Source organism: Gopherus flavomarginatus (assembly GCF_025201925.1).
Source record: "Gopherus flavomarginatus isolate rGopFla2 chromosome 13 unlocalized genomic scaffold, rGopFla2.mat.asm SUPER_13_unloc_2, whole genome shotgun sequence".
Classification (NCBI taxonomy): Eukaryota; Metazoa; Chordata; order Testudines; family Testudinidae; genus Gopherus; species Gopherus flavomarginatus.
In genome coordinates this window covers 3737603-3750746 of record NW_026114610.1, presented here as the reverse complement: position 1 = coordinate 3750746, position 13144 = coordinate 3737603, and the positions used below count along the sequence as shown (strand labels likewise).

Here is a 13144-nt window from a genome sequence, read left to right as displayed (position 1 = left end):
TGCAAATGTAATGAGAGATATTACATCTCTTTTGGGCAACAAGCTTGTCGTATTCAGGGGTCATATCTGAAGTGGGTATTTTCATTATGTCTTCCAAATGGTCGTCAGTCAGAGAAGAACATTGCTTGTTTTTATTCATGTTCGTGGTGGAAAATGATTTTTCACATATGTAGGTGCTTCCGAAAATGCTGAATGTTTTCAGTGCAACTTCAATAAGATTCTTGTATTTTTCATCATGCAGACTTTTGTAGAAGTCCCACAGGCTGCTTTCTCTGTGCTTATATCGGTAAACTGCCGAACATTGAAGTTCAGTAACCTCCAAATGCAAATCTACTGGCACTTCCTCTGGATCCACAGAAAAGGGATCTTCAATCAGCTTCAACTGGACATCGTCGTCTTTAGACAAAGTAAGTCTTCTGTCAAATTCTTCAATCAAAAGATAGATGTGCTTTGCATATTTTTCTCCTAACTCAGCGTGTTTGTGCTGAGGGATACTCTGTGCACAAGTGGGAAAGTGACACATTTCACCTTTTGACAGCCGACTTCTGAAAAGTTTCAATTTCATTTTGAAAGCTTTCACTGCTGCACACATTTGAAATATAAGTTGATTTTTTCCCTCTGAAGTTGAATGTTGAGATCATTCAGGTGTGCTGTAATATCACAAAAGAAAAAGAGATCTTGATTCCAGGACTCATTTTCAAGCTCTGGGAATTTTATTGGCCCATTTTCTACGAATTTTGCTACCTCCTCTTTCAAAGGAATGAAACGTCGGAGCACTTTTCCTCGACTCAACCACCTCACTTCCGTATGACTGCACTCAGTGTTTACCCCTTCAAGAAGGGCTCGGAATGTCCTGTGTTTTAGTCCTCTAGAACGGGTGTAGTTTACAATGGAAACTGTCACTGACGTTACATGCTCAGATTTTAAGACTTTCTACACAAAACCTGCTGATGTAAATGCAGTGATGTTTGGTTATTTGTCTCCCAATACATTCTTCAAGAAGAGTAACTGCTCCAACATTTTTTTCCACACATAGCTGGGGCACTATCAGTACAAATGGCCATCAAGTTTGTGAAATCTAATCCTGACTTATCATTCATGCACTTTATCACTTCACTGGAGATTTCTTTTCCGGTTGTGTGACCTGTCATGGAGCACATGCCAGCAAGTTCTTCAGTAATTTCAAAGTTATTATCAATACCTCTAATAAGAATAAGAAGTTGGGCGGTGTCTTTTAAATCGGTGCTTTCATCCCTAGCTAGGGAGTAAAAGCAGAATTCACTGACTCTCTGCTTTAACTGATCACTTAGATTGGTAGAAATGTCAGCTATTCTTCTCTGTACAGTCATGCGTGCTAGACTGACATTCTCAAATATTTCCCTCTTTTCTGGACATAACTCAGATACAGCAATCAAGATACACTTTTTTAAAAACTCACCTTCTGTGAAGCATTTCCCAACAGCAGCAATTTCCTTAGACATTTGAAAGCTTACTTTAGTAACTGTATCATTCTCAGTATGTACGTATTTCTTCGTCCATTCAGTGTTGAAGACGCTGTGCTCTGATTCTCTTTTTCTCTTTTTCTTTTCACTCGTGGTAGCCATTATGAAGCTCAAGCTTTTATTGAATAAATTCACGCACAAGGGAAACACTCACAGTCACACACAAAGAGAAGAGCTCTCTCACGGTGCATGGCCCACTAGCAAGGCACTGACTGTGTGTGGAAGCCTGTAGAGGGGGAAAGAAACAGCGCGCTTAGGGTGACCAGATCACAGCAGTAAAATAGGACCCACCCCCTCCCCTCTCAACCCCACCATCACATCCCTCTTCACTCCCTAACCCCCCGCTGGCTTGCTGCGTCCCTCCTAGTCAGTGCCCCACTCACCTCTTTTCACCTCCTCTCTCCCCTGCCAGAAACCCCCATGCCCGCCCCTAGAATCCCTGCTGCCTCACTGCTCGCCTCTTTGCCCACTCGCCCGCCTCCGACTTGCTGCTCACCCCAGCTCGCCCCCCCCCCCCCGAAGTATAAAGCCTCATTCAAAGACCCAGGGATCACTATATTACTGCACACAGCAGTCAATCAATGCAGTTGTAGATACATCTCTGCATTATCTATTTTTGTATAACTTGTATATCACTTTGCATTGAAGCTTGGTAGTATGTTATAGCGAGCCCCTAAGGTAGTATAATTAAAGTAAAAGAAAAATGTCTCTTTGCTAGAAGTAGAATAAGATCTTTCCTCCACTTGGTAATCAGTTGCCCTGTTGAATGAATGAGGTGTGAATGAGAAAGGCATGGAAGGCAGCACTTCCAGACAGCTGCAACCCTTGTAGGGGGGCTGGGAGCCAGAGCAAGGGTTCATATTACAAATAAGGCATAAATAGTCAACAGCGAGGATGATTCACCACAGGAACAAGCTACCAAGGAAAGTGGTGGATTTGCCATCTCCTGATGTCATTTAATGAAGACTAGATGCCTTCTGGAATGTGTTTGCCCCCAAAGTAGCTCTTGTGTCATACAGGAGGCCTGCGATATGCAGGGGATCAGATTAGATACTCTAATGGTCTCTTCTGGCCATAAAGTTGACTAATGTCTGAGAAAACTGAGTGTAGCATTGAGAGCAGCGTCTGATGTTTTCCTGTCTAGCCAGCTTGCTTCCTAGAACGAATGCTCCTTGAGTGGAGTGATCCACAGGGAGTAGCTCAAACCTCCAAAGTGCCTGGCCAGGGGCAGGACATTAGCACAGCAAGGGAGGGGTGTGGCAGTGACATCACAAAGGCCTTTTGCAAGACCTCAGACTATTGGTCAAAGGTGGTGGGGAGGTGGTGACCTCACAGAGAGATGCTGATATCAGCCAGGCAGGACAGAGGCAAGGGGCCAGGGAAACCTCAGAGACCCCTGTGGCTTTGCTTCAGCAAGTCTCCTTCTCCAGGTCTCTCTTTGAGGACTGAGAGAGTATTCGGGTCCACGGATGTGAGCGCCAGGAGGAACCTCTTTTAAATTTTCTCCTTCCCTTTTGTCAAGGTATGATTCCCCACTCTGAACCTTAGCGTCCAAAAGATGGGGTACCTGCATAAACCCCCCTAAGCTTAATTACTAGCTTAGAAATGGTAGAGCTGCCACCCCCAAAAATATAGTGTTTTGGGACACTTTCTGGCCCCCAAACCCTGGGGACCCCAAGACCCCAAACTCCTTTGATCTCAAAACAAAGGGAAATAAACCAATTCCCTCCTTTCTTCTTCCCAGATTCACCCCTCCCTGGGTTACACTGGGAGATCACTGTGATTCAAACTCCTTGAATCCAAAAACAGAGAGGAAATTCACCTTCCCCCTCCTTCTCTCCCCATCCCAGACTCTCCCTGAGAGAGAGACAGTGATCCTAACACAGAGAGAAATCAGGCTTTTCCTCCCCCCTTCTCTTCTTTCTCCCACCAATTCCCTGGTGAGTCCAGACCCCATCCTCTGGGGTCTCACACAAGAATAGAAAAAACAATCAGGTTCTTAAAAAGGGAAAAACTTTTAATTAAAGAAAGAAAAAAAGTAAAAATTATCTGTGTAAAATCAAGATGGAAAATGTTACAGGGTCTCTCAGCTTATAGACACCAGAGAGAATCCTTCCCCCAGCACAAATACAAGTTGCAGCAAACAGAGATACAGTCCTTTCAGCAAAATACACATTTGCAAATAAAGAAAACAAAATACTAAACCGTCTTTCTAACTGGTACTTACTAAATTGACCAGAAGAGACTGTATCAGAGAGATTGGAGAGAAACCTGGTTGCACGTCTGGTCCCTCTGAGCCCCCAGAGTGAACAAGAACCAAACACTAACAGCACAGCACAAAAACTTCCCTCCATCAAGATTTGAAAGTGTCCTGTCCCCTGATTGGTCTTCTGGTCAGGTGACAGCCAGGCTCACTGAGCTTGTTAACCCTTTACAGGCAAAAGAGACATGAAGTACTCCTGTTCTATTAACCCTTAACTATCTTTTTATGACACCTTTTAGTGATTTTACTAGAAAACAACTGTCCCTGTTTAGAAGGTAAGAGCTTCCTCAAGGTTTGAAACCTGTTCAGTCTGATCCATCAGGTGACAGTTGAATTCTAGGCATGGAAAACACGAGCTTAAGGAGGCAGAATTTTATTCTGCACCTGGGATTTTGTCCCTCAGAATCACTGGGGACATTAGGGTTTGTCCTTTTTGTTTCACCTTTTTCTCCATCCATGCCTTCCTCCTTTCTCTTTGTCTCTTGCTTCTAGTGTCCTTTCACCTGTTCCCCTCCCAACACCAAGAGTGAGGTGTGTGTTTGTGTGTTGCGGGGGAGTGCTCTGCAGCTCCCACTGTGGGACGTCCACCCAAAAATGAGGGGCTGAAATAGTGCTCGGGCAGTGATCCCCACCGGTGACCTGGGCCATCCTTTGGGCTCTCTGGTGAGAACCCTCAGCCTCCCGTCCTCAGTCTCTACCCTGACTGGCTGAGCAGGGGATTATTGACAGGGAGGAGACTCAAGTCCTCGTTGTTCTCTTTTAAGACCAAGTAAATAAGTCATAACCACTTATATGTTTGATGAATTTTGCTGCTTCTCTGCATTAATGGTCTCTGAGCAGTTCATGATTCTCTCTAACATTGCAGTTCTCCTAAAATACTTGCTGAATAATTAGTATGCACTGTTGTTGGTATGCAGCTCATTCGAGAACACTTTATTCAGGTTGTTCAATGTCTGAAATTCAAGATCCGATGGTTAGTTTGTGAATCAGGGGTCCTATTCCCTCTTGGGTCCTATTCCTAACTCTGCCAGTGACCGGCTGTGTGACCTAAGACAAGTCAATTCTTCTTTCTCAGCATTAGCTTCTCCCTCTCTCAAGTAGGGATAATAATGATCCGCTCCTACCTACCTCACGGTGGGTGAAGTGCGGGGATCCATTGGAGAGTGTCACTAGTGTAACCCTTCTGCCCCTCTGAGTTGGCAGCAACAAGGGCCGAGTTCAGTATCCAGGGGTTCAGTTTCAATAACACAATGCATAACCGGCTCGAGCCCCCACCCAGTGACCTGGGACAATTACATACCACCCCCCCTGGGTGCCTCTAGGAGGCAATACTTCCCCACTCGCAAGCACGGAGTCCGAGTGTAGCAAAATCCTTTTAATAAAGGAGAGAAACAGTGCAGCATCCCATTGGAGAAACACCACAAACAGGATAACACAAACCATGAGCAAAAAACCCCACCTCGAAGTACATTTGGCAATGTCTAAAATCCAAATCACCTCAGAGTTCAAAAGTTCATCTGCAGGGTTCTGCCCCACCCCCAGCCTGGGTGGAAATGCGGGGGGCACACAGGGTGTAAAAGGGGCACCTTACGTGGGCCGAGGCCGACTGCCCCGCCTCTCCGTGGAGATCTGCTGCAGCCTTCACCACGATCAGCTCTGCTCTGCTCCTCCAGCCATCCCCGCAAACTGCTCTGCTCCACTTGCTGTTCCACAAGCTGCTCCTCCATATGCTCCACTCCACCAGCTGTCCCATGAACTACTCCAGCTGGCCCTACACATTGCTCAGTTCTTCTCTGCTGCACTAGGCCACTCCAACCATCCTGCAAACTGCTCTGCTCCACTTGCTGTTCAACAAGCCGCTCCAACCGTTCCACACACTGCTCCGCTCCACCATATGCTCCACTCCACCAGCCGTCCCATGAACTACTCCAGCTGTCCCCACACATTGCTCAGTTCTTCTCTGCTGCACTAGGCCACTCCAACCATCCTGCAAACTGCTCTGCCAGCCACTTAGCAATATATCTCTTAAGGTCCCCCACTAGTTAACACAGCACTCAGTGATCTCAGCTCTTACTGATTTCAGCTTGTAGTAGTGGAGCCCCAGTGCTGGTGCAAAGTGAATTCAGCTCAGCAGCCTCTAGCTAGGTTCCAGAGAGAAGGAGGTGCAATTGGTATGCCAGGCACTCAAAGGTGCCCCATACCATCAGGTACACATACCTATCCCCAACCTCTCTCAATTCACTGGGTTTTGGCATCCGTGTCCCTTGTCTAGCGAGTGCTACTTAATTGATGTTGAGACTTTCTGTCATAAAGCAGTCTCATAGTTCACGTAATCAGGGTGACAACACTTTATTCCTCCTGCCCCAGTAATGAAGAAATTGGGGATCTTAGAGCTGTCAAAATAACCATCTCAGGCTGCCATGGGCTATGCTAGGCAGAGTGGGTGTGCCAATGCAAACACCTGAAATTCCTTTCCACACTCCCTGAAATTCTTTCCACACTCCCTGTAGTTCACCACCAGATGTCAGGGTAGATCTCATCCTGACTCTGCTCACTTCCTCCCCCCAGTCGAGAATTTGTCATCCCGACAAATCACATTCCCTAATATACCAACTCACTGGTCCCCTCCAAAGGGCCTCAGATAGCCCACTTTAGCTTCCACAAACCTGTGTGCTAAATGTATTGGCTCTTCACTAGTCACCCCAGGTGCATCGTAAGTTAACCGTTTCACTGGTCTTATTACCCTGTCTCGCCTATTGAGAATCCCTGTTGATGTGATAGGGGGGACATCCTCTTGAGTGACGGATGGAGAGGTTTCCCCTGAGGTCCCCTCAGATACTGGCATAGGCCCCTTCATTTCTAGTTCTAACAGTGGAGGGTCAAAAGTGCTCAGGACATCCTCCATCTGTATGTCGCCACTGTCCAATAACCTGTGTATGTCATCACACGGGGGTCCCACCAGTGGCTCAGGAGTGTCAGGAATGGGCCTAAATACTTCTGCCATGGGGTTTAGGGTGGAAGAGGAGGTGCTCTCTTTTGATTCAGCTTATCGAGACTGAAATCTTGTCTTCATCCCAGGTTACACCACTGTTGTGTCTTCCTCCTCAGACTCACTCTCAGATGTGCTGAGTAGGTGTAGGTTAGCTGCAGGGGCCATCTGTCACGTTGGAAGGCGGCTTTGGTACAGCACCTTCGTTCTGCCCAGTTGCCCTCTTGTGGCCCATCTCATAAGGGGTGCCTAACAATTCCCCCACAGGGAGCAAAAGGTTTCTATGAACGGTCTTTGTCTGCTCTGGACCCTCTTCAGGTTTGATCTTGTAGACCGGCAGGTCTAGCTTTTCCATCAGCAAGTAAGGTATTGCCTTCCATCTTGCAGACACACCCTAGCATCATGTTGATGTTTGTTGCAGTATGTGTTCTTCCAGGCTGCAGATATAGCTAAGTGATAAGCATCCCGCAGCTTTTCTCGTAGTCGGGATACATATTGCTGATGAGTTTCATAGCTGTCGCCATCCTCTGGTACACCAAAGCACAGGTATATGGGTAATCTTGCTTCTCGCCCAAACATCAAGAGATATGGGGTGACTCCCGTAGCATCGTTCTTTGTGGCGTTGTAGGCGTGCACCAGAAATGCGACATGTTGGCTTCCGGTTGCCTTCTGCTCTGGCCGCAAAGTCCCTAACATATCTAATAGGATTTGGTTGAACCTTTCGGGTTGAGGTTCACCTTGTGGGTGATAAGGCATTGTCCTCAACTTTTTAATTCCTGCTGTCCTAGCACCTTCTAGTGCATAATATGAGGTGTCCTATCACATTTACTCAGAGCAGATTATGACATAATAGACTAGCTGAAATAGTCTATTATATTTGTATTTTTTTATTTTGAAATTATTAAGAGCATCAACTACTTAGCTCAGATCGAAGCATCTTAGCTAATGTTTGTGATCTAAGTGTCTCCTCTTTGTGTGCGACGAGACAATTTAACACACTCTGACAAACAGGAGATGCTTTTGTTTTGCAACAAAATATTTTTGCAAAGAACTTTCATCCCACTTGTTTTGATTTTGAGAAACAAACTGGTTTAGTCTGAAGGGGATTTTGTGACAAAAATGGTTTCAATGAAATTTCCCCACCATCTCGATTCCTGGGCTCTATCCCTGCCTCTGGGGGGGTTTGCTGTTTGTTAGAACAGGAGTCAGGACTGGTGGCTTCTCTTTCTGACTCTGCCACCGCCTTGCTGTGTAGGCCCTTGGGTAGGTCACTTCCCTTCTCTGTACCTCAGGCTCCTCCCCATCTGTCCAATGGGAACAGGGACAATTCTCAAACTCTGGGCAGTCATGAGCTTGAGTGAGATAAGGGGCATTAAAACCCTCTGTGAAGGAGAAAGGGGAGTTTCACGGTGTTTAGCACCAAGGAATTCTAAAGTTTGCTAAAAGGTCTAGTCTGTGGAAACAAGAAATGGTCGGGACCAAACTTTTTAACCACTGCCTTTTTTAAGTCCATTCAGGGATGTGAGTCCCTGTCTCTTAGGTACCTGGGGTTCCTTGCCAGCAGGAGAGAAGAGGTTCCTGCCTCTGTTTTTGTGGCCTAAACAAACCAGGTGTTGTGCCCCAGGTCTCCTCTGAGATACCTGAAAAAGAACATCTTCCCATCCATGAACGGGACAGGACCTATCTTAGAAAGGGGAACAAAGAGACCCCTGAGACTTACAGACTAGCTAGCCTTACTTCCATAGCTTGAGAGATACTGGAATACATTCTTAAACAATCAGTTTGTCAGTAGCATCTTCAGGATACTTTGGTTCTTAGGATTAGTGAGCGTGGATTTGTCAAGAACAAATCATTCCAAACCAATCCTCTTTCCTTCTTTGGCAGGGCTCCGGGCCTAGCGGAGGCCGGTAAACAGTAGATGGGATCTAGCTCGGTGTTATTAAGGCTTTTGACAGAGTCCCGTAGGACATTCTCACAAGTAAACGAGGGAAATGTGGTCTAGATGCAATCAGTGTGATGTGGGTGCAGAGCTGTTGAAAGCTTAGATTCCAAGAGCCCTTCTCCATGTCTGGCTGTCCAACAGAGAGGGTGTACCTAGTGGATCCGGCAGGGATCAGTCCAGGGTCGGGTACTATTCAATATTTTCATTACTGATTTGGAAAATGGAGTGGAGAGCATGCTTCTAAAATTTGCAAATGACACCAAGCACTTTGGAGCACAGGACTGGAATTCAAAACGCCTTTAACAAATTGGAGAATTGGTCTTCTTGAGCCAAACTCCATAGCTGGGCCCCTCTCTCTAAACTGGGATGAAGTGAAACCCCAGAGCCAAACACTCCTCTTCCTGGACAGTGCGCTCGCCCTTGAATGGTCAGATGTTACTTAGCACTGTCAGAGCAGCTTTGGCTGGGGGATTCTCCCAGCAATTTCCAATAGCGAGAAAGTATGAAATCCCCATCAATGAAACTCAGGAGTCTTGACTCCCAGTCCCCTGCTCCATTAACTCCAGCAGAGCACACTCCCTCTCAAAGGCAGGGGGAGCGGCCATGAGGGCCTGCTTGTAATTGCCAGCTGTGAGAGGGAGTGTGCAGCAGTGGTTAGCAAAGGGGCCTGGAAAGAAGGACTGCTGGGTCCCATCCATCCTTCTGACACTTGGTGTGACCCTGAGCCAGTAGCTTCCCCTCCCCAGGCCTGTTTCTCATCAGTAGGGTTGAGGTCGCAGTTCCAACAGCCCAGGGGGGTTGGGAGGCTCCATGAAGGTGTGTAAAGTGCTGGGATTTCAGGATCCCAGAGGCGCTGTCACCCCCACGCTAGGGTGATGTTCTGCACCCCCTGCTGCTGGCCAAGTTTCTCCTTTCCCTGGCAAAAAGACAGACTCTTGTTTTCCCAAACAGCCGATCACCCAGTGTCATCACCCTGCCTAAGGAGTAGCTCAAACCTCCAAAGTGCCTGGGCAGGGGCGGGACATTAGCACAGCAAGGGAGGGGTGTGGCAGTGACATCACAAAGGCCTTTTGCAGGACCTCAGACTATTGGTCAAAGGTGGTGGGGAGGTGATGACCTCACAGAAAGATGCTGACATCAGCCAGGCAGGACAGGGGCGAGGAGCCAAGGAAACCTCAGAGACCCCTGTGGCTTTGCTTCAGCAAGTCTCCTTCTCCAGGTCTCTCTTTGAGGACTGAGAGAGTATTTGGGTTCACGTATGTGAGCACCAGGAGGAACCTCTTTTGAGTTTTCTCCTTCCCTTTTCCTGATTTTACTAGAAAACAGCCGTCCCTGTTTAGAAGGTAAGAGCCTCCTCGAGGGAAGGGATGTCCTGGGCGTGTCACAGTTCGGGTGCCAGTGGCCTCCCCACACTGTAAGGAAGCTCCCGCCACCCTGCTCTGTGTTCGCGGTGCGGGAGAGAGCAGCATCCACGGCAGTGATTTGCTCCTGGCTGCCAGAGCAGAGCAGCAGGCTCAGCTGTCAGAACTTCCCATAGCAATGAAAGGGGAGGGGCCCATGGCTCTGTAGCAGGAATGCAGGGCAGGCGAGTTCACGGCGGGCATTGTGGGATACTGGAGGAGGCCAGTTATGGTGATATAATGAACAGCAGCGTCTACTCTGTCACTTTAAGTTTGCTTCAAAACGCTCTAGACCTCTCATCGAAGTTGTTTTATTTTGTCAGCAAAACAGGGCAGTTTTGTCGCCAGATGTGGCATTGCAGTGTGTGCACCAGCCACAAGCTGCCGACTGAGGTAGTGTTGTGTGTTTTTCACACACCTGAGCAACATAATTCTGCTGAAACAACTTTGTAGTGCAGACCTGGCCAAAGATTCACTCACAAACAACTTGTAAGGAAAACGTCACCTGCTCCTCTGCTTTGCAGAATCCAAATACAAGCAAAGCTTGTCAGGCCCCAGTGGTGATGGCAGGGAGTCAGGTGTGGGCAAGCACTGTGTTTTAGCCACCCATGGGTTAGCTGGCTAAAGCATCTGTTTTGTAAACAGGAGATCCTGGGTTCAACTCCTGGTGATGCCTTGCTGACTGGTTGTTGGGGCACCTGCTATTGGCTACTGTCAGAAGAGAGGATTCAGAGCTAGATGGGCCTTTGGTCTAGCCCAGTGTGGTTTTTCTTATGGTTTAAATAACACTCACAGGCACTGATAATAGAGTTACTGAAAGTTTGGGAGTTAGCAGCGGGTAGGTCAGTGCTCCAGTCCCCACACAGATGACACTCTCCCTCTGGGACAGGGGCAGGTCTGAGCTCTCACCCGAACGCTCATTGTGGCTGTCAGAATCTGTGAGCAGCTTGTTTAGTTTATGCCAAAGGTTGAGTCCTGCTTTGTGCACTGTGTGTGAGAATGAAAATCCTAAACTGCCTCTTGAAATAACGAATGCAGCAGGACGTGTTATTGTCCCTGCCCCAAGGCAGACAGACCAATGGAGAAATGCCGTCAAGTCCAAGGTAATAATCCACTGCCGTTTTACATGTTTTGCTTGCTAAACTCCTTATCTGCCTGGCCCAGGCTGTCCTCTGCCTCAGCTGCTGCTCCCAGCCTGCTCTAGAGTCAAACATGGAGGGCTCCCAGAGGAACAGAGACTGGGACGGGGCAGCAGCCTGGGTTGGGCTGGGAAGATGCTGGGAGTTCTGGTTCCCTGAGAACTGGCCCGGCTCCCTTCTCAACAGCAAACAAATCAATTCCACGTCCCCTCCCCAGAAAAATCAGCCTAGAGCCAAGGGCAGCTGGGGACGATTCCCTCTAGTTCCCACCGAGGCAGGAGAGAACCCAGGGTGTTTCTAGGAGAGCTTATGGAACTGACGTGGGGAAACCAGCCTTTAATAACAGGCAGTTCCAGTTTAAGCTAAGTGTTTTTAACAATTTCTACAACATTAAAAAACCTTTCCATCGCAGTGTCACCACCCATAAAATTGCTTCAGCCTTATAGGTTCCTAAGTGCACAGCTAAACATCTCTTCAAATCCAAGGGAGTGGAGATCAGTCAATGTTCAGAGTCATCCCACATAAAAGAACCATGTTGTGGTACATACTGGCCCCATCATGTGGTCGTCGCCTTTCCCTCCTCTCTGTTAAAAGTTTTAGTATTTTGCACAGAAACTTTCTTCCCTCAGGAGAGACCTGGGAACCAGGGCTGCCAGCCAGACAAACACCTTTAAGAGGAGGCGTAATGTGTCAAAAAATGATTTCCCTCCTTCAGTTCAGTGACACCCTGAAATGTTACTTATCAGGGCAGAGCCAGAGGACTGAAAGCAGCTACATCAAACCGCTGTGTAGCTAACAGGAATGAACACAAACACTCCCTTGTATCTGAAAAGATGTTTAGTTTTACCCTTGGTAAACTACAAGGCTAAAGGGAAAGGTGATGGTGGTGTCAGATATAAAGAGTGAAACATGAAACAATCATCATAGTTATGCCCATAGCAACTGTAAATATTTCTAAATTCTTCTTATTATCATCAGTGTATTATTTTCTCTGTCATCTAGACATTGACTAGACCTTGACCAAGAAATTTGGATCTTGACAAAATAATCAACTAGCCCTCATTAAGATAATGGACTTGACACCCACTCGGGTTTCTCCACGCAGGTGCAAGTACTAACAACAGTGACACCTTACAGCCATAGCTTTTAATCAGGGCAACACATTGATACAAATTCCTGTTAAATCATTTCTCAGCCAGAATCCATCGCCCACATTCCTTAAGGCACTGGGCCACCATGTGGACGTTTCATTTCCCTCCTCAATTTCACACAGAGGCACAATTTCCTTTGCACAGATCCAATAACAGTAAAACCTCCCTGTGTCTCTTGTCTGAGCCAGGGCATTCGATTCCAGTGAACCCTTCTCTCCTGCAATGGCAATGGTCAGACAGAGGGGACGTGGTCACCTGCATCCCTGCCAGGGAGATATTGGCTCGGCTCTTTCTTTCTGCTGCTGTTGTTAGTCCATGAACATCAGGGATGGAATGCAAGGCTGAGCTCACACACCAATCCCCTGAAACATTTCAGTGCCCCAGAGAAATCCTGCCCCCGGCTATTGGAATGATGTGGTAGAGATTCGAATTGGAAAGGGACTGTCTGAATTGTCAGTGTGAGGAATGAACAACAATCTATAGCAATGTCGTTAGCCACAAACACACTAATCATGCTCCAGCTGGAAGGGAAATGGGCGGGAACTCTTGCTGTTCACCATGGACACACTTACACTAATGCACAGCAGTGAGTGTGCTGGGGGAGCTGGTCTGAGCCATTTGAAGTGACAAGTCTGTGAGAACAGAATCATTGTGTAGTGCAGGAGCTGTACATCAAGTAGTTGTGGCTGAGTGGTTAAGGTGATGGACTAGAAATCTATTGGGGTCTCCCCACGCAGGTTTGAATCCTGCTAACTATG

General features: G+C 47.3%; 1 non-coding gene across 1 annotated transcript; it reads left to right on the top strand.

Moving 5' to 3' along the window:
• The first annotated feature begins 13062 nt into the window (after window positions 1–13062).
• On the top strand, window positions 13063–13144 carry TRNAS-AGA (transfer RNA serine (anticodon AGA)). The gene has a single exon. It is a non-coding gene; the product is annotated as a tRNA-Ser (tRNA).